Below are 19,919 nucleotides of genomic sequence, written 5' to 3' on the forward strand. Positions count from 1 at the left end.
CCCACAAAACATTCATACCCATTCAAGCATTCATTGTGCATCTACTAAAACTTATATGTTATTGTCAAGTCAATCTTGCAAAAATATAAAGCATGAAACACAACACATTCATCAACATATTTGACATAATGACTTAATGTGGAAACCCAATTTGGAAAAAACCACCAACATGCTTCTCTTTTTTCTCTCTTTTGAAGTGATGCCCTGTGAAAGGCCAACCCTATTAAAGGTTACAATGCACACTGTTAAATGTGACCCAGTTAAGGGATTTCAATCACCCTATTAAAAGTGAGCCTTGATAGAGGACTTTAGGCCATTTACTTGGAATGCCACCCTGTTAAAAGATTTTCCAATGATTGTTAAGTCAACCTTACTCCAATGGATTTACCCTAGACTGATACAATTGTTAGAAAGTAATAGTAGAGCTTTGATCTAATACAACTTACAACTTCATTTGTAGATTACAAATCTCTATTCAGTCCTCAATTCTGCTTAGCTTCCATTCTTTGTAGCTCTAACAGCTTGTTCACCCTTTAAGCATTCATCTTCTTAAGCCTTCTTGCTTAGTACGCCATTGCAGACTCTTCTCTTGGGTCACTTGATGAAGCAAAGTCCCTTTCTCTTTCTCCTTCTCAAGTTCTCGCACCAAACTCTCTAACTCTTTTTGCTTCATGAATAGATATTCTTATATACAGGAAATTAGAATATTTTCCAACTCATTATTCCTCATCTAAATTAAGGTTTTAGATGGATTAGGTAGGATACAATGTATCTACCCCATATCTTATCTACTATCTTACTCGACATCCACTAGAATTTGTTTTCACTCAACTCCAACAGACTTTTTGCTTGGCTTGAACTAACTTTTCTCGACACCTACTATCCACTTGGTCAAGCTTGGTAGATAAACTTTGTTTAACTTATTCTTTTAAAATTTCTAAGTGTAGCCAACCATTTGTAACCTCAAGTAGATCATCAATACATTATGTTATCATTGTCTTAACTGATCCTTGTACTTCATTACATAATCATAACTCAACCTTTCCTCTAGGTACTTTTGTTACATCTTGTTGATCAAATACTCCTCATCAATCAACTAAGTGATAGTACCTGAAACATGTAAGCAATTGTCTTACCAACAAATAGTAGGTTTGACATCAGTGACAAAATAATGATTGAAATACACAACAATCTCCCCTATAACAATCTTTTTAATCAATGATCTTTTCAATCAGATTTCAACACATGCACCCATAAGATTATGCAATCACTAAAACTTGTAGATTACTATCAAATTAAATTGCAGAAATATAAACATGAAACAAAACAAATTCATCAACACACTTGACACAATGATATATGTGAAAACCCAATTTGGAAAAAACTGCCAGTAACATGCTACTCTTTTTCACTTTTTTGAAGTGATGCCCTGTGAAAGGCCAACCCTTTTAAAGGTTACAATACACACTATTAAATGTGACCTTGTTAAAGGATTTTAATCACCCTATTAGGAGTGAGCCTTGTTAGAGGACTTTAGACCATTCACTTGGAATGTCACCTAGTTAAAGGATTTAAAAATGACTGTTAAGTCAACCTTAATCCAAATGTTTTACCCTAGACTGATACAATTGTTAGAGAGTAATAGTAAGGCTTGATCTAATAACAAATTACAATTTCATTTGCAGATTATAGATCATTGTTTCAGTCCTCCATTCTACTTGGCCTTCATACTTTTTAGCTCTGATAGCTTGCTCACCCTTCAAGCATTCATATCCTTAAGCCTTCTTGCTTAACATACCAATGCAATCTCTTCTCTTAAGTTACTTGATGAAGCAAAACCCTTGACTCCCTATCTTCCTTAGGTTCTCACACATAACTCCCTTTGCTTCTAACAAGTGATTCCTATAAATAGAAAATTAAGATCTTTACCTGCTCATTTTCCATCATCCAATTTAGGGTTAGGATGGATTAGGTGGGATACAATGAATCCATGATTTTTATTTTATTTTTTTGACTAAAAATTTTGATGGGATTAAATTTGATGGCCATCATGGGCTCAAACTAAAAAACTCTTGCATTTCCTTTGAACATGGCCAAACTAGGGCATATTATATATCAAAATTTATGGAAACTTTGACCTAGATCCAATGGTGAGGTTTGTTTTTACCTAGGAGGTCATTTATGCAAGATTCCCCTAAAACCCTAATTTAAATGAAACATATGAAAAACCCTTTTGTCCAACAATTTCACAAGCCCAAAATCTGCCAACATCCCATCATAACAGAAAGCTCAAAACCCTTAGATTTGCAATGAACAACTCATATATTTTCCCCTTTCTTTTATCCCCTCACGAATTCCCATGGATTCAATCTAGGGTTATAATAATAAAACTTGGCTTTGATACCACTTGTAAGGAAACTAGTAATAAAGATTATAATCGTTTCCACATAACCCATAATAGATATAAAATAAATATGAAATTAAAATCCACATGTAAGAGAATATACACCATACCTGCAAAAATATGACACAAGATATACCTTGGGAAACCCTCATTGAGAGAAAAATCTAGCCTCCAAAAGCATCCATCAATATGTATTATTCAACAAAAACACCATTGCAATACAACCATGGAAGTCTTCAAAGCCATAGCCACAACTGAGCAATCCATGTGAACAAGCATGAACCCACACATGCCATGCCATGCTTCCAACCTTCACAAATGCTCTCTTGGCTAACTTGTCAAGCCTTGTCCCACTCAACTCTTTCCCTTTTTGCCTTATGTCTTATCTCTACAACTACCCTTCTGGCTGCTTATATAGTAGCAAGTCCCAAAAAACCACCAAGTGGTATTACATAAACCATGTGCTAAAACCATAAGCTACCTAACCCATTGATCCCACATTTAATAATGAAAATTTAATTTCTTTTCTGCAATATTAAATAATTACGTCAAATATTATCACACTATTACAATACAACTCATTAGTATATACCATGGAAATCTTTACATGTTGTATGTCCATCTAGGTGTAACATTACATAATAAAATAAAATAAAATAATATAACAATATTATGCAATGTGTGCAACACCCATAATCTCAACAAAGGGCACACTATGTCTTTGTCAACTAAGGCCCAAAACTTTTGAGATTCCCTCAAGGTCCCAAAATAGGTCCCAAATCTCAAAAATTAGGTGCAGAACTCATGATATAGTTGTTATAGTACAAAAATGATGTTCTAAGTGATAAAATGAGAGAAAAGGGAGGTCTTAGGTGGTTAGATCCTACCTCTAATCCATGAAAATAATATCTTTAAATAGGACCAATTAGGCCTTACCCCAATTCCACCTAAGAAAAAGGAGAAGAAAAGGGAATAAAAGAGGAGAGATGAAAAGAGATGATGATCTCACATTAAATAGGTCCTAAACCATCATTAAATCAAAGTTCTTCTAATTTAAGTTGGTACATTTATCCCCCACTATAGCGAGAGTATTGACTCAATCCAAACTCTTGGTAAAGTAGAGCACATGGCATAAGATAATCATATCACAATAAGGGAGACAAAGAATCCATCAAGCCCCTAAGGGATTGAGTCTTTTCTAACTCTAAGATCATAACAAGAGAGAAATAATTGTCTGAAATAAGCAAGGAGAGAAGGGCTATGATTAATTCTCTAATAAGAAATGTACATCTTATTGTGAAACACAATTTTTTTTTTAAAAAGTGTGTTACCTGTGTATGGGACTTAACATGTTGTGCTTGAGCGTGTTACTATGTATTAGATTTATCAAATTCTTATACGTGTTACCCATATATAAGATTTAACATATATGTCTAGATGCATTACCTGTGTATGGTGTTAGATAATGGGGGGTGAATCAATTATGCCTAGTTATCTCACAATCCCTTCAAATGTTTCATCACTATCAAAGCTTGACATTAAAATTAACTTCAACACATCTGATCACTTGGTAGACATATCCAACTTAATACTTAATGCATACATCAACTTCTTTCCAGATTGTAATCAAATTTTTCCTTGCATTGTCGATTGTCAATAAATTTCTAGTTATTGCCTAGTGATATCTTAGTTATTACTGAGTTGTAGTAAACAATAAAACATGTAAATCAACTTGCAACAAATAATATTCACACAGTTTTGACACCAAAATTTTCAATGTGGAAAGCCTTCTAAGGAAAAAAAAAAAAAAACCTGGGATCGGTAACCCCAAAATTTCACTCTTCTAAAGTGATCTATGTTAGGAGACTACCTTATCAAAGGTTAGACACACTTTGTTAAAGTGAAATTGTTAGGGGATTTCACCAAAAGATCATCTGGACCTTATCACTCCATGTCTAGGACTAAAAAGAGTTGTTTGATTTAAAGGACTTACAAACACCACTAATCGATGTTACCATATAAGATTTCATAGACTTGTTAGGTCCACTTGGTACTTTTGAGATTTTCTACTACAATGGTTAAATGGTAACAATATAAAGTGATATGTTAATAATAACTGTAGAACAAGAATTAGTATGCAAAGAACATTAACAAATAAAGTAAACATTCACAAACCAAAAACTAAATTCACATATATGCTTAGACAAAGAAAGAGAACAAGAAGTGCAAACCTCACAAGAGAAAACACTCCATGCTTTCTTGATTCTGTAGATGTGTCCTTTTGCTGTGGATGTATGCTCAAGATGCTCAAAAGCTGCTTCAATGGAGATGGGTAATGGCAAATTGGTAGCTTTGTGAGCTCTCAATTTGGCATTATAAGGGTATGGTTGATGGCTTTGGTTCTCAAAATGGCATGGTAACTTTAGCTCAAAGATTGTTGATGAAATGGCTTGGGATGGGATTCAATTTATAGGCTAAGGGGTAGAGGGATGGAGGGCTTAGATGCAAGGATGGATGAAGGCTTAAGGAGGGCTAAGATGCACTCAAATGGGAGCACATGGATTGTGCTTGTTTAGCACCAATGGGAAGGTGAAACTTGTCACAAGGAGGATGAGTGTGAGAGGGTAGGGTAAAGGGTTGGTTAAAGGCATGATGAGTGGGGTTGAGTATGTAAGAGGGATGTAAGAGGAATGAGTGTGGAAGAGGGAAGAGTGTGGAAGATGGGTGTAAGAGTCATGAGTGGGCTTGTAAGAGTCTTTATGTTTTGTAAGAGCACTCATGACTTAGTGGTTGGGTTTTTTGAGGGGAGACTTTGGTTTGGATTAGGAAAGTCTTAAACTTGTTTAAGGAATGTGACAACATTAGGGGGTGGATTAGGCTTGGGTTTAGGATTAGCTTAGGGATGTTAGAGATGTGTAAGTGGATGGCATTAATGAGGGTGGGTGAGTTAGTGGCTAAGCTTGGTTAGTATGGGTGGATGGGGTGGATTAGGCTAAATGGAGGATTAGAGATAGGTTAGGGGTTTTTGAATTTGAGGATTTCATTTATCAAATAGATTTATTTAATAAATGGGGATTTTTGGAATTAGATAGAAGAATAGGATTTAATTGATAAATAATAGATTATTTGATTTATCAATTAGGACTATAGATGATTAATTAAATTAATCAACTAGGGGATGACAAAGGATTAATTAAATAGAAATTTAATTAATAATGCCTTTTTAGATAACTAAATAGGATTACTAAAATAGTGTAATCAAATTTAGGTGTCTACAATAACAACTACCTTTTCTTGTTCAAATCTCTATTCATGCTCCTTTTTTGTCTTTTACTCACTCAATTGATTATGTCTTCCAAACTCTTCTTCTCTCTTCTTCTCTTCTCAGTTCATTTGGATCAACACTTCTTTCTTCTCCTTCAACAACTTTGCATTGCACACTATACTTCAATCGTATCTCTTTCAACTTCATCAACATCACAATGAAATCCTCAACCACTTTGAACCAACAACCTAAAATTGTCATTTTCTCCTCCTTAAATAGATTTCTCAATGCTTCTAGGTCCTTCCATCTTTTGTTGCTTAATCAAAATCATTAATCTTAGGTTTACAACTAAATTCTTCCATACAATGAATTTAGGCACATAGAAAATATAACTTGACATAGAACTTGGTATCCATCCTCATCCTTCTTCAATTTCCTTTGTCAGATCCTTCTTGAATTTTCTCCACTGTTGATCTTGCTACAAACTTTGACTCTTGCATTAGACCTTTTCAAATTTTCCAAATTTCCATTAAAACTTGACCTCAAATTCCAATTTCTCAATCTTGCTCATCTTTTTGTCACTCAATAAATAGTACATTTACTTGGGCAACATATAACTTGGTTAATAATGAATCGCTTGAGCAACATTGTGGTCTTCCTTCTTCTTTACAATTGCTTGGGAAATACTATAGTCACTCGATTAATACAATCTCCCTTTATTTACCTAGTGGCTCAGTTAAGCTTGTGATCTTAAATACTTCTCAACAGTACATGATTGTAAAATAATCAAACCAATATTACATAATCATTTTCTAGCTCACTCAAGTACCCATTGAATACCTTAGATATTAACTTTGACTTCATCATACTTTCTTCAAATCCTCTTCATCAATCAAATGATATGATACTTTCTTGAGTTAGCATATTGTCAAGCTAATTAACACTTTAACATGAACGATAATATAACAAATGATATGACTCTTTTACATACATTCATAACATCATCACCTAACAATTTGCCACTATCAATTACAATATTAGTTGACGCCATCATATGGGACTTACAAAATTGTTATGTGTTACCTGCATATGAGATTTAACATATGTGTGGGTAAAGTGGAGAGAGAGAGAGAGAGAGAGAGAGAGGGAGAGAGAGAGAGAGAGAGAGAGAGAGAGAGAGAGAGAGAGAGAGAGAGAGAGAGAGAGAGAGAGAGAGAGAGAGAGAGAGTCAAGCATGCTCACTTCCTAAATTGAAGGTGTGACTGAAGAATACATTCTTTATAATTGTGCATAATCCATAAATGGGATTTACAAGATGTGTGCAAAAAGAAGGGATGAAGTATAAATGCATATATTTGAGGATACCATATGAAGCATACCAAGCATCCAATGCTAAAGTACCCTAATCCATAGTCATAACCTATATTATCTCCCTCATGTTTTGAAAGCAAAATAAGCAGAGTGTATGCCCCCATGTTAAAGTCATTGCTAACACTTTAACAAGAGAAATGTCTTTAACAAAGTATACCTACATCCAATAAGATATGTTTCCATTGTGAAAGATCCCTAGTGAAGACAAATCAAGGGATCTAAGAAAATAACATATATAGATCACCAAAGGATCTACTAACTTTGGGGTTAGTATTTTCGCATCCTGTTATTTTGTCATAATATAATTATCATCCTCTTCTTTAATTGTAGGTGCATATTGTCAAGATAAAGAGCTACATAAACTTCAACATTATGGAGAAGAAAGGAGAGCATAGGAGCTACATCTCTTTTATTTCAAATGGCTTTTATGTTTGGATTAGATAGTTTGCATATTCTTTTATGAGATTAGTGGTTCTCTCATTTATGCATTCTCACCCTTTTTCTAGTCCTACAATTTCAAGATCTTCAAAAAAATCCTAAAATTCATCTTCAATCTAAGGGTTTCTCCTTACTCAAATCTTGAATCATTTTGGATCTCATTCCCTATTTCATTTATGAATTTCTCCATTTTTTCTATCCTTCTAGGGTTCATTCTTCTAGGCAACATCCTCATAATTATGAATTTAGTTCTCAACTTCCTCATCTTTGGTAATTTGATCATTAGTGTTGATTTACCTAACACAAAAATGTTCAATCAACACCTTCAATCCATCTCAAATAGTTTATTAGTTCAATCTTTGAAAATCATTAATTTCCCCTTAACTAATCTACCAACTCTTGATTTTGTTCAATCCTCTGCAATTGTAGATTTGATCTACCTTATTCCACCCAATAACCAAGATCTTTAGGATTCATAATCTTTGGAACTTAATCTTATCAATCCTCTTTTTTGTCATGAACACTCAATTTAAAATCCTATCCTAAACCACCTTGTGTAATCTATCTATTGAGATAGGTCAGAACCTCAGTTCTACCACCCCATAAACAGAAATCTCCAACTTTGTAAGCTTAAGAACTTAGATTCTAATCACAACTATGCTTTGATACCATTTGACATAGTCAAGGATAGAGAAATCTACAAAGGAGATATCTAACCTTACAATTAGAAACACCACAGTGGAAATGACAATACAAAACACATAACAACAAGAGAAAATGTGATCTTCAATTATCATCAAGTTGGTGTGCAAGTATAGATCATAGATGTTCAAAACATATGCCTCTTATCTAAGTACATAAGCCTTATTCTAAATATCCATTGTCAGATATATTGACTCTCCCCATTACCAATATTCCCACCTTAATGCTAATCAAATAAGAACTAATACCCTACTTATATACAAGATCACCATTCACAATATGGCTTATTCAATCAATTGTCCACAAGATATAAAGAAATATATTACAAATAAATAGATCATGACCCAAATCCATAAGAAAACTCCTAATTTGATATATCATTTCATGTAAACATACAAGGAGGTATGCCTTGTATATATCAATATAGAATGTTGCACCATTAAGCTTCACTTGATGTGGATCTTTCTTGCAAATTGAATCTTGCCAACTTGGTAGAAGAACATGAAACTTAGTAGAGGTCCAGACTAATCACTAGGTAACTTCATCAACAAAAGTTCTCTCAAGTTGCAAAGCTAGAAACGTGATCCCCATGATGCCTAGATCACATAATAAGGATCACATAAGATAGTGAACTGATCAAACCAATTGCTACCCAAAACATTGGAAAAATTTCAACTAGAAAAATAAATAAAAAGGGATTTTTTGTGAGGATTAATCACAGACATAAAAAAAAATTACATGCAAATATAACCAATATTAGAAAATAATAAATTGTACAAAAGAGAATACAAGACACAAGGATTTAATGTGGTTCACCCAATCCTTGGGCTACATCCACCAACAACAAGTCCAATATTATTATTATCCAGTGATTAAAATTTGCAATCCCTTACAACTCAATATCATTGCAAGAAGCTACAATCTCATCATTCATTTTGAAATACCTAACCCTGAGCCATTTTTTACAAAAAAAAAAATCTGCTTATAAAATTAGGGCTAGAATAAGTCATCCAATACAAAAATAACAACCAACATCTTTACAATAGTCAATTCATTTTTGGCTTCAGAGTGTTGCCCTCAAAAACCCCCATGGGGGCATTGCCCCTCGACTCCACCCTGTACTGCAACAGGGAGCATACCTGGGGCTCTACCCCCAAACTTTGTAGGGCCCATTTGTTGTTGCACCAAAAGCCATGACTGTTAGTGAACATGGAACACCACATAATTAACCACCTGTGGGCAGGGGAGCGCGTCACATCACCCAACAATCTCCCCCTCGACGCGCATACTAGGTGTTGCTTATGCGGGTCGGGAAGGCACCGAGGAGATTTGAACCCATGACCAAGCCAAAACCAGGCTCTGATACCAATTGTAGGGCCCATTTACCGTTGCACCAAAAGCCATGACTGTTAGTGAACATGGAACACCACATAATTAACCACCTGTGGGCAGGGGAGCTCGTCGCATCACCCAAAAAACTCTTGTAGTAATAATCTGGGGAAAAATTCATCGAATAAAGTGAGAGAAATTACCCTTTGAGTCTAATTAGGCTCCACATCACAACATTTTATTTTGCCAATGCAAGACTGGCAACTATCCCTAAATGCTCTTGTGGGATAAAAACTATGCCCAATATTCCACCAAGATCTTCCTTCATCATTTTTGTCAAATCTTCAACATATCTCTAAAAATAATTTACAACATGTGATATGTTATAATCCTTCATAAGTCTATAATTTATCTTCACACAAATTTGTAGCATGATGTTCTACAATGTACATGCCCCAAAGATGTCTTATTTTTAGTCATAGACATTTTCCTGATATATGGAAATATATTGTATGTTTTCTTTCTATCTTAAGCCTTCCTTTATTTACACCTTACAATATGTACATGTTCATTCGATCCTTACCACACTTCAAGTCGGTCAGCCAACAAAGAAAATGAATAAATAATAATTTAAAATTTTAATCCCCAAAGTGTTTTCCTAACTCCACGAGGTTGACCCAAGTTCCAAAAATTACAATTCCAATTTTATTTCAACCTTAAACTAGGGCACAACTCTAGAGGGGTCATCCTATGTTAAGAATTATTTAATACTATTGATGTTTTGGTAGCTTTAGTAGGATAAACCTATGAGATCAAAGAGAAATTAATATGATTACAATGATATACATACCTACCTACATACATACATACATATAAAAATATTGTTCCATTTATTCATGTATCTCGATAATGTCAATAGTATTTTTAACATTTTATTGGATGGTAGTTCATATTGTTGTTTTGACAAATATTGTGATTCAAATATTGCTAGTAAAACTTCAAGATCAATCGTACTATTTTCTTCAAATTATTTTGAAACCATGCTCAAGCTCATTGTTGTTCATAATGTAGTTTTTATATATTACTATAAATTGAGGGACCCAAGTTCAAAAAATGAATAGACAAGCTCTAGAAAGCCAATGAAACGTTTGGCATAATTTATATATGTACTACCACAAATGTAGTGACAGTCTTGTGATATCGAGTCCCGACACCATCAAGAGTGCCCGTGGCTATACAGCCACGAAAATGCACTTCCTTTACATTGCTTTTTCAAACTTTAAAAAAAAAATTCTAAGTCCTCTCCTTCGTAAGAAAGTGCATTTTCGTGGCTGTATAGACGTTGCCATCAAGAGTAGTGAGGCTCAATTTTCAATCAAGAAGAATAAGGGGACATTGGATAGGGAGACGTTTTCCTTAGTGGTTCAAACCATTAATGTAGTTGTAGAAAATAGCCCAATAATGACAAATGTTGTAGGATTCATTGTTGAAAGCTTCAATCAACCTAAATTTCTTTGATTGCGAGCACTTGGAAGTGTCTTCTTTGGGAATGAGAACCCATTCCTTATGCTTAATTTTCATTATTTCATGAGATTAGTTATTTCAATTAGGGATTCTTACGTCACAAATTTCTTAAATGATTATGACATTTGCAGTCTCTGAGAAGAGTTACATCAGAGTATCTAAAAGTGAAGGCTGTTGTACATTTTGCGTTGAAAAATTTGCCTCTCTTATGGATGATGGAAATCAAGAATTGTGAGCCATTGAAAATTTTGCTAGCAGAGATCTAATGGTTGTCAAAGACTTACCACATTTTTCTCAAGGAATGATGGAAATACTGAAGGAGCTCAGGGTTTGATAGTACAAGAAGATTGCTAGATTTCCAATGGGTATCAAGGGATTGAAGAAGAATATCAAGATTGATATTGCATGTTCAATTGGCTTCATAGACAATGTGCGAGACTATGAGATTGATGAAGAAGAATGCAAACTTTTAGGGACAACTTAAGATATTAGGTTTCTACTTTCATCATGATATTACACGAGATAATAATTTCTTGAGTCAAGGGTAGTAGGAATTTTTCCATCTTTTGTTTCATTTTATGAACTAATAGGTGAAGTACGTAGACCCCTTATATCAAAAATAAAAGCCATGTCAAAAGAAGACTATCATTAATATTATAAAAGGACATTTGTGATCAAAGCAAAAGGTAAAAGTACCACATCACAACCAAAATGCATATGGTGACTTCTAACTAATCACCCAAATCAAGTAGATAATACGTAAGGAGGTAAGTATTTATCTATTTCATTGTGAAAATGCATTCAAGTGAATATTGATTGAGAACTACTTAGGGAGTATATTTCAAATTGATATGAGGAAATAGTATATTAAAATATACATTTTGAATAAATGTATATATTTAACTTATATTTTTATCTATCTTTAATTGAAATAATCTTATATAATTATGTGAAACTATTTATTATCCTTGAGCATTATTGAAGCCTCACTCTTTTTTTTTTTTAATATACTATAAGAGTTATGTGCCTTGATCTTTTCCTCTGAGAATTTTATTGCAGGAAAAAGAGGGAGATTGAGATTCATAAGGAGACTAGAAATTCATTAGAGGCAACCTTGAAAGAGAGGGAGCAGATAGAGAATATGATTTAGTCAATGTTTAGTGATTTCAATCATATTTATCTGAAGGGAGTAAACCATGTTGACATGGATTTTTCAGTGATCAATATATTGCAGCAGATGGGAGGACTGTGATTCATGAATATACTTCATGACTATGTAATTTTAGTGGGCCTACCCCCTGTGTACATCATGAGGAAGTGGCAACTTCAAAATGATGTCACTTGTATTTGTAGAAGTTATTGAAAGGTGATGATCTTACAATAACTTAATTTTCTATTATGATGGATAAATTATGATGTCTATGCATATCATGCTAGATTATACTTTTCTTAGTGGATGTTTCTATGGTAAACATTATGAGAATGTGTGTGCACATACCTTATAAACATTTTTGAGTACATGGTGAATGTTATTGATATTCTGGAAGCTGTTACATAGATTACTTGGTGAATATCACACATCTTGATATTCTGAAAGGCCATTACTCACATAGTACTTGGTGAATATCACACATCCTGATGTTTTGAGAGGCCATTACTCACAATATTTGGTGAATATATTGCATTCTAGAAGGTCGTTACTAAAAAATTATATGATGAATATCTTTGATATTCTAGGAGGCTAATACTCTTAATATCAGATGTGATATCAAACCTTATTTTGAGTACTTGGTGAATATCATATGTTGATATTTCAAGAGACCAAGTACACTATGTATGTTGAGCTATAGTATGTGTCGAGCTAGTATTTCAATAGGTGCCGAGTGACTTTAGGTGCCGAGTAAGCAATAGATGCCAAGTGATATATAGGTGCCGAGTCACAGTTGATGCCGAACAAGACAAAATGCAATAGATGCTGAGTGAGCTAGAATCATACATGTGTTGAGTAAGATAAAATGCAATAGATGTCGAACAAAGAAGGATAGTATATGTGCCAAGCACTGATAGTCCAGTATGTGCCGAGTAACATAGAATCAACATATGAGTTTGTGCCCTCACAAACTCAAATGTAAACCATTTTTAGAGCTAACATAGAAAGATTTCGAAGGAAAACAAGGATAAGAATGATTCTTGTATATTTCCTATGTAATAAACATGCAACTAATCAGAAAAATGGAGAAGGCATGCAACCAATGAGAAAAAAGCAAGGAATGAGCGGGAATTCAAGATTCAATATGGATTGTAGATCCATACCTAACCCTAATTCTACGAAGCCTTTATAAGGAGACTTGGACACCATAATTTTGATGAGCCAAGGAGTTGTTGAAGGTATTTTCTAAACAAATAGCATATAATAGAATAAAGCAAGCGGTAGGGGTGTCAAGGACTTAGAGAATTGAGCAACAGTTACACATTCAATTGATCAGAATAGGACAAGGGATAAGAATAGAGATCAGATCAAACAAGGGTCACATAAAAGAGAGCAGATCAAGTGCCTGAATCTAGCAATTAAAGATTGCATACTGTTAGGTTCATTGTTCTAATACTTTCTTGCCATTGAGTTTGTGTCCTCACAAACTCAGATGTAAACCATTTTTAGAGCTGACATAGAAAGATTTCAAAGGAAAACAAGGATAAGAATGATTCTTGTATATTTCCTATGCAATCAACATGCAACTAATCAAAAAAATGGAGAACGCGTGCAACCAATGAGACAAAAGTAAGGAATGAGCGGGAATTCAAGATTCAATATGGATTGTAGATCCATACCTAACCCTAATTCTACGGAGCCTTTATAAGGAGACTTAGACATCGTAATTTCGATGAGCCAAGGAGTTGTTGAAGGTGTTTTCTAAATAGATAGCATATAACAGAACAAAGCAAGCATCAAGGGTGTTAAGGACTTAGAGAATTGACCAGCAGTTACACATTCAATTGATCAAAACAGGACAAGGGATAAGAATAGAGATCAGATCAAACAAGGGTCACATAAAAGAGAGCAAATCAAGTGCTTGAATCTAGCAATTAAAGATTGCATACTGTCAAGTCCATTGTTCTAATACTTTCTTTCCATTGTATTAGATGTTGGAAATCTTATACTGATAAGTTAACTTAACAGCTAGGTGGGAGAACCTTTGGAGAAGGTGATTGAAAATCCTATTGAATTAAGTGAGTTTAATAGCCTATTGTAAATCCTTTAACAGGGTGACACTTCATGTAAAGTGTTTGTAGATCCTTTAACTAGGTCACTATTGACACAGTGTAAAGCCTTTAACATGGCAGACCTTTAACAGGGCAGACTAACAGAATTGGTCAAACAAATATTATTGTAGTGATTTTTGTGGGTATCATCCCCACCCTAGTTTTACCTTCTTATTCCTGGAGGGGTTCTAGGTTACCAAATTCCTGGTGTCATGTGTTGATGCATACTTTTATTTCATGTTTGCTTAAATGTTTACATGCATGTAGTTTACTTTTAGTTATGTGTTGAAAAGGATTTAAAAAGGATAAAAGCTAGTTACTTTTGATTCCCCCCCCCCCTCTTAGAAGTACTCTTCCCATTTGAATATTCCAACAATTGGTATCAAAGCTATCTAGTTCTCAAAAGGAGAAGCCTAACAACTTAGAGAAAAGGTCTAAAGATGGAAGTCTTCAAACTTGGGAAGATCATAGACAATCAGGTGATTGATGTGCATCTTGCTCTACATAAATTGGAGGAAGCTAGAGAAGAATTGAGAAAGTCTGTAAAAAGAAGGAAGGATATAGCCATAGTTAAAAATGACATACACTACAAGGAGATTGATACCACACAAGTGTTTTTCAATGGAGATTCCAAGGAATTTGATGCAGCAATAGCTGAACCGATGGAGAAAAATAGAGCTCAAACAAAAGAGATAAGATCTCTTAAAATAGAGCAAGAGTCACAAGCCATGATGCTATGTGAGATAACTGAAAAAAAGAAAAGAGCAATTGAAGATAGGGCTATTCTTGAGGATGAAAAAAGAAACCTTGCAAACAAACTTGAGGAGAAGTCCACAAAACTTACAAAGATCTCCAAAATGCAGTTGGATACACTTAGCCAAATGATGAATGCTCATCATGAGCTAAACATGAAGGACATTGAGATCTCCACTCTGAGAATGCAGAATGAATAATTATAAAATGAATTGAAGAGAGAAAAGGAGATAGTAGAGAGCTTCAACAAATCAAGTAAAGCCATCAAGCACTTTAAACAATTGTTGAAATCACCAAGATCCAGCAATGACACTTCAGGACTAGGATTCACCAGTACTGAAGAAGGAGAGACATCAAAGAGTGTTGAGCAGAGGAGTGAAAAAGGTAAGAACTCTAAACCCACTTGTCATTTCTGTGGTAAAAAGGGGTACATTGATAATATATGCAAGAGTAGGAAGACCAATTAGCAGGACATACCCAAGGACAAGGGTCATTATCACAAGTGTAACAAGCAAGGACATCAAGCACATGAATGTAGACCCAATACCATGAGGACACTAAGATTTGAAGGTCACAGCTACAACTGCAAAAATTATGGACATAGAGCATTTGAATGCAGATCAAAGCCTGTGTGGACACCCAATCAGCTTACAAAAAGAAACAACCATGGTCATCACTACAACTGGGATTACAACACTAAGTATAGCTATCATTACTGTGAGGAGTATGGACACAGTCCTAAAAATTGCATAAGGACACACTTTAGAGGGAATTACAATAGATGGTTAAGTCAAACTACATGTTTTAGTTGCTTGAAAACTGGTCATGTTAGCAGGAATTTTCCAACAAAGTCAAAAACACCCAAGTCAAAAGTCAACAATGGTAAAGAGAAATTTGATGTGGAACACATCAGGGCAGAGATGAAAAGGACATAGCAAAGAAGGGATGGATCAAGCACATCTAATGGAGGGATCACTTCATCTAGAAGGTCAAGTGATCACACTTCATCCAACTAAGCAAAAGAAAGATGTATGGGACTGGTATGCAAAGTTGCATCCTACATTAGTCCCAAAGAAAAAAGGAGTACTGCAAAGAAGAAATCTGCATGAGAAAAGATGCTAAGTCAAGATTTTAAAGAAGTTGTCGAGTTACCCTTGGATGTCGAGCAATGCTCCATTACATGCCAAGTTGCCAGTAGTGACTGAGTTGATAGTTGATGCCGAATGAAAGAAATTCAATGGATGTCGAGTTATGTTGAAATCTTTAAGTGTCGAGTTTACAATTGTATGCATTATGTAATAAATGCTAGGTTTTGAATCCTATAAGGTTGAATTTTGCTCATTTTAATATCATTCAAACACAGAGTAAGATGAGAAGAGTGAAGAAGCAATCAAGTAGCAAACTAACAACCATTTGCATGGATTTCAATAGCAATTCAACACAAACTCATCGATTTAAAGGTATTTATCAGATGTCGAGCTATGCAGTGTTAAAAGTTTATTACATATTTAAAACCTAGTTTGGTAAAATGGCCTCAAGCTCCAAAAACTCCAAAGGAAAAGAGAGTCATGAGGTTCAATTAGTTAGCAATGAGGTCAAACAACCTGAGTTCAAACCCATTCCTAAGGTTGCATATAAGAACGACCTAGCCGATGCTTTATCCGTCATCCCATCCAAAGTAGTCATGGTGCAAGATGTGAGAAAGTGTTATAACTGCAAAATTGGTGCCATGTAGGTGGTCTTGAAATCTTCCAAGCCTATGAAAAGTTATGTGATAACGGGATACTGAAAAATGAATTCAAGATAGTTGAGAAGAAGGGTTTGACAAATGCACTAGTTTTTCCCACGGTGTTTAAGACTGAATGGATTCGCATTGTTTTGAGTCGAATTCATGATGGATGCCTATGGCTAGAGATAGGACCTATTAAGATTACCAAAAGGATAGTACATAGAGTTATGAGATTCCCAACCTTAGATCAACCAAAGACCTTGAGAAGTGATAGAAGGGAGGCTATTGAGAAGAATACAAGAGCCAAATGGAACAATACGGGAATGACCATTGACACTGTAACATAACCCCTACTTGACTTTGTAGTTAGAGTGATTTCACATAAATTCTACCAATCAAGTAGACTGAACAATGTACCATGTATAGTTGTTGATGTAGCTTACAAGTTGGTAAAGAAAGATCATACCTATGATCTAGCAGAACTAATGCTTCAACAAATAAATGAAAATTTGGGAGCTATAAGAAGATCTAATTGAGAACAATGCAAATTTGGATCAATATTAGTCTGCATATTCTTCTATGTGATGGAAGAATTCCCTTCAATTGGGAAGATAAATTGGAATTCCAACAAGTCTGCAATCACACAAATCAATGATTTCATTGATCAGATGGGAGATAATTTCGAGGCTTAGATGACTAGCTATTTAGAGGACTTTAAGAAGTCCATGAAGTAGAGAATGAGAATACTAGTTTCATTGGTAGAGCAACATGTCAATGACATATGGTTTTTGGTTGACATTGACTACACATACATTCAAGTTGTAGTGCCAAGAGTAAGATGGCTTAGGCCACTAGGTTATGAGTTGGATGTGGACCAAGCCTCAGCTGCAATCACTGTCCTACTTGCAAAAGATATTAACAAAGTTTCCAAACCTTTTGGCACATATGATGTTGTCAAATCAAAAGTTGAAACTGAATTGAAGACAACCTTTGTTATCAAGAGGAAGGATAAATTAGTGAAGAAGATAAAGAAGAAATTTGGAGCAAACATTAAAGGAGAAGCAGGTGGTGAAGAAGAAGAAGTAGAAGAAGAAGAAGGAGAAAGTGAAGAAGAAGAGCAAGGGCAAGGGTCTATGGAGTTGACATAGGGCTTAGGAGAAGATAAGGAGGAAGGTGTTGAGGAAGAAGAAGCCAAGGAAGCACCTACTCAAGCTGAACAAAGGAAGAGAAAGGCTAAAACTTAACCTGCAACTCAGCCAAAGGCTAAGAAGGCAACAAAGCCCACTCAAGCAAAACCAAAGAAACCTACAACAAGGGCTAGTATAAGGGAAACAACACAAAAGCCTAAAGAAGAAGCAAAAGAGAAAAATAAGGCCATTGAACAAACTGGTGAAGTGCAGAGAAAAAGAAGAAAATATGTAGCACAGCTAGATTCTGATGAGGAGAGAACAGAGTCAAAGGACCACAACCAATTTAGAGTGGTAAGATATCCTCCTAAGTCTGCAATTGATAAACTTTGTGAAAAGATTAGGAATGCAAATTTAAATGATTTAAAGACTCTTGATTTTAATAAGCTCAGTAGAGAAGAGAAAAATAAAGTAGAGGAATTTGTGTATGCCATTATGGCAGAATTCAAAAATTCACCTCTAGAACTTGACAATACCATGACTAAGGAACTGTATGAGATAGTTGAAAATAGATGGCATTATTGTCTGAAAATGGAGAAGGAGATTAGAGAATTTGCCTTAGCCCAAGTGATGCTTGACCTAAAAAAAGGTCAAATAACAAAGGCAAATAGAAAACATGGTGGAAAATTTACATCTAAGTACAAAGCCTTTAGCATCCTTCAAAACAAGATTGAGGATGTAGTGAATAAATCCACACAATTGTGGAAGTCAATTTACAAGGTATCTGATGACAAAGATGAAGAGGCAAATAAGGTAGAAGCTAGTACCAAGGAGAAGGTAGAGGGAAAGGAAACAGAGGAGCAGGAAGAAGAAAAGAAAGAGGAGGAAAAGAAAGGTGATGGAGAAAAAGGAGAGGAAGAGAATAAAGAGAAAGAAGAGGAGGAATTAGCTAAGGGAGAAGACATGGCAATAGTTGAACAACAAGAGCAGCAAGAGGAAAAAAGTGTGCAAGACACACAAATGCCACCTCCTAGTCCTCCTAATGCAGCCATTACACCTGCAGAAACTATAATAGTGAAGGATGTTACTGACACATCATGTCAAAACATCAATCCCTTGACTGTAGAGGATCTCTCTAAGATCCTTCACCAATCTACTTTATAGGCATAGTTATGCACAAACCCTATATTGGTGAGTGTTGATTAGCTATAGAAGGTAGTAGTAGAACCACAAAGAGAAAAGGTGAAACCACAAGAACCACCTTTCACCTATATAACAACTTGCACTAAAATTTTGATGCTTCCACCACCTACAATAGCAACTGATACTGTTTAGATGCCGAGTGTAGAAAAAGGGGAAGGCACAAGAACAATAGGACAAACTTCTTCATCTGATCCCACAATTAAAATAACAGGTACACCCACAACAATTGTGATTGATTAGGGTAAAACAGAAGAGGAAAAGGAGAAAAAAAAAGATGAGGAGCAAGCTGCAATCCAGGCATTGATTGAATTACCAAAAATTGGCACTCCTACACAAACTCTTCAAAAGCTAAGCACTGAAATGATATCATTGGAAGTCCAAACACTAGGCTCGAGCTCTACAAAAGTTGCTAGGATACTTCACTATAGAGATCCTGAGCTAGATGAAGAGATTATTATACATCCTTATGACTCCAAGACCATAACCATTGAGCAGATAACTGAGATGCAGAATGCACTAGATAGTAGATACTTAGAAAAGAGTATAAACACAAGCAAGCATTCAATGACATTAAGGAAATCTTTATGGATGCATTCAACTTGCAGTCGCTAGATGAATCAAAACCCATAATGGAGGAACTATCAGATATAGTTGACCAGATGACCAGTGAAGACCAGGATACTAATGCTAAACTCATGGAATGGTCAAAAAGAAAATATCAAGGGAAGGTAAATGAAAATATATCAATTGATATAGCACTAGAATAGGTAGAATTGGCTAAGAAACTTGAAAAATTCAAAATTGTACTTAAGG

The sequence above is a fragment of the Cupressus sempervirens genome, chromosome 5 (genome assembly GCF_028749045.1).
Source record: "Cupressus sempervirens isolate cs-2001-9-10 chromosome 5, ASM2874904v1, whole genome shotgun sequence".
Taxonomy (NCBI): Eukaryota; Viridiplantae; Streptophyta; class Pinopsida; order Cupressales; family Cupressaceae; genus Cupressus; species Cupressus sempervirens.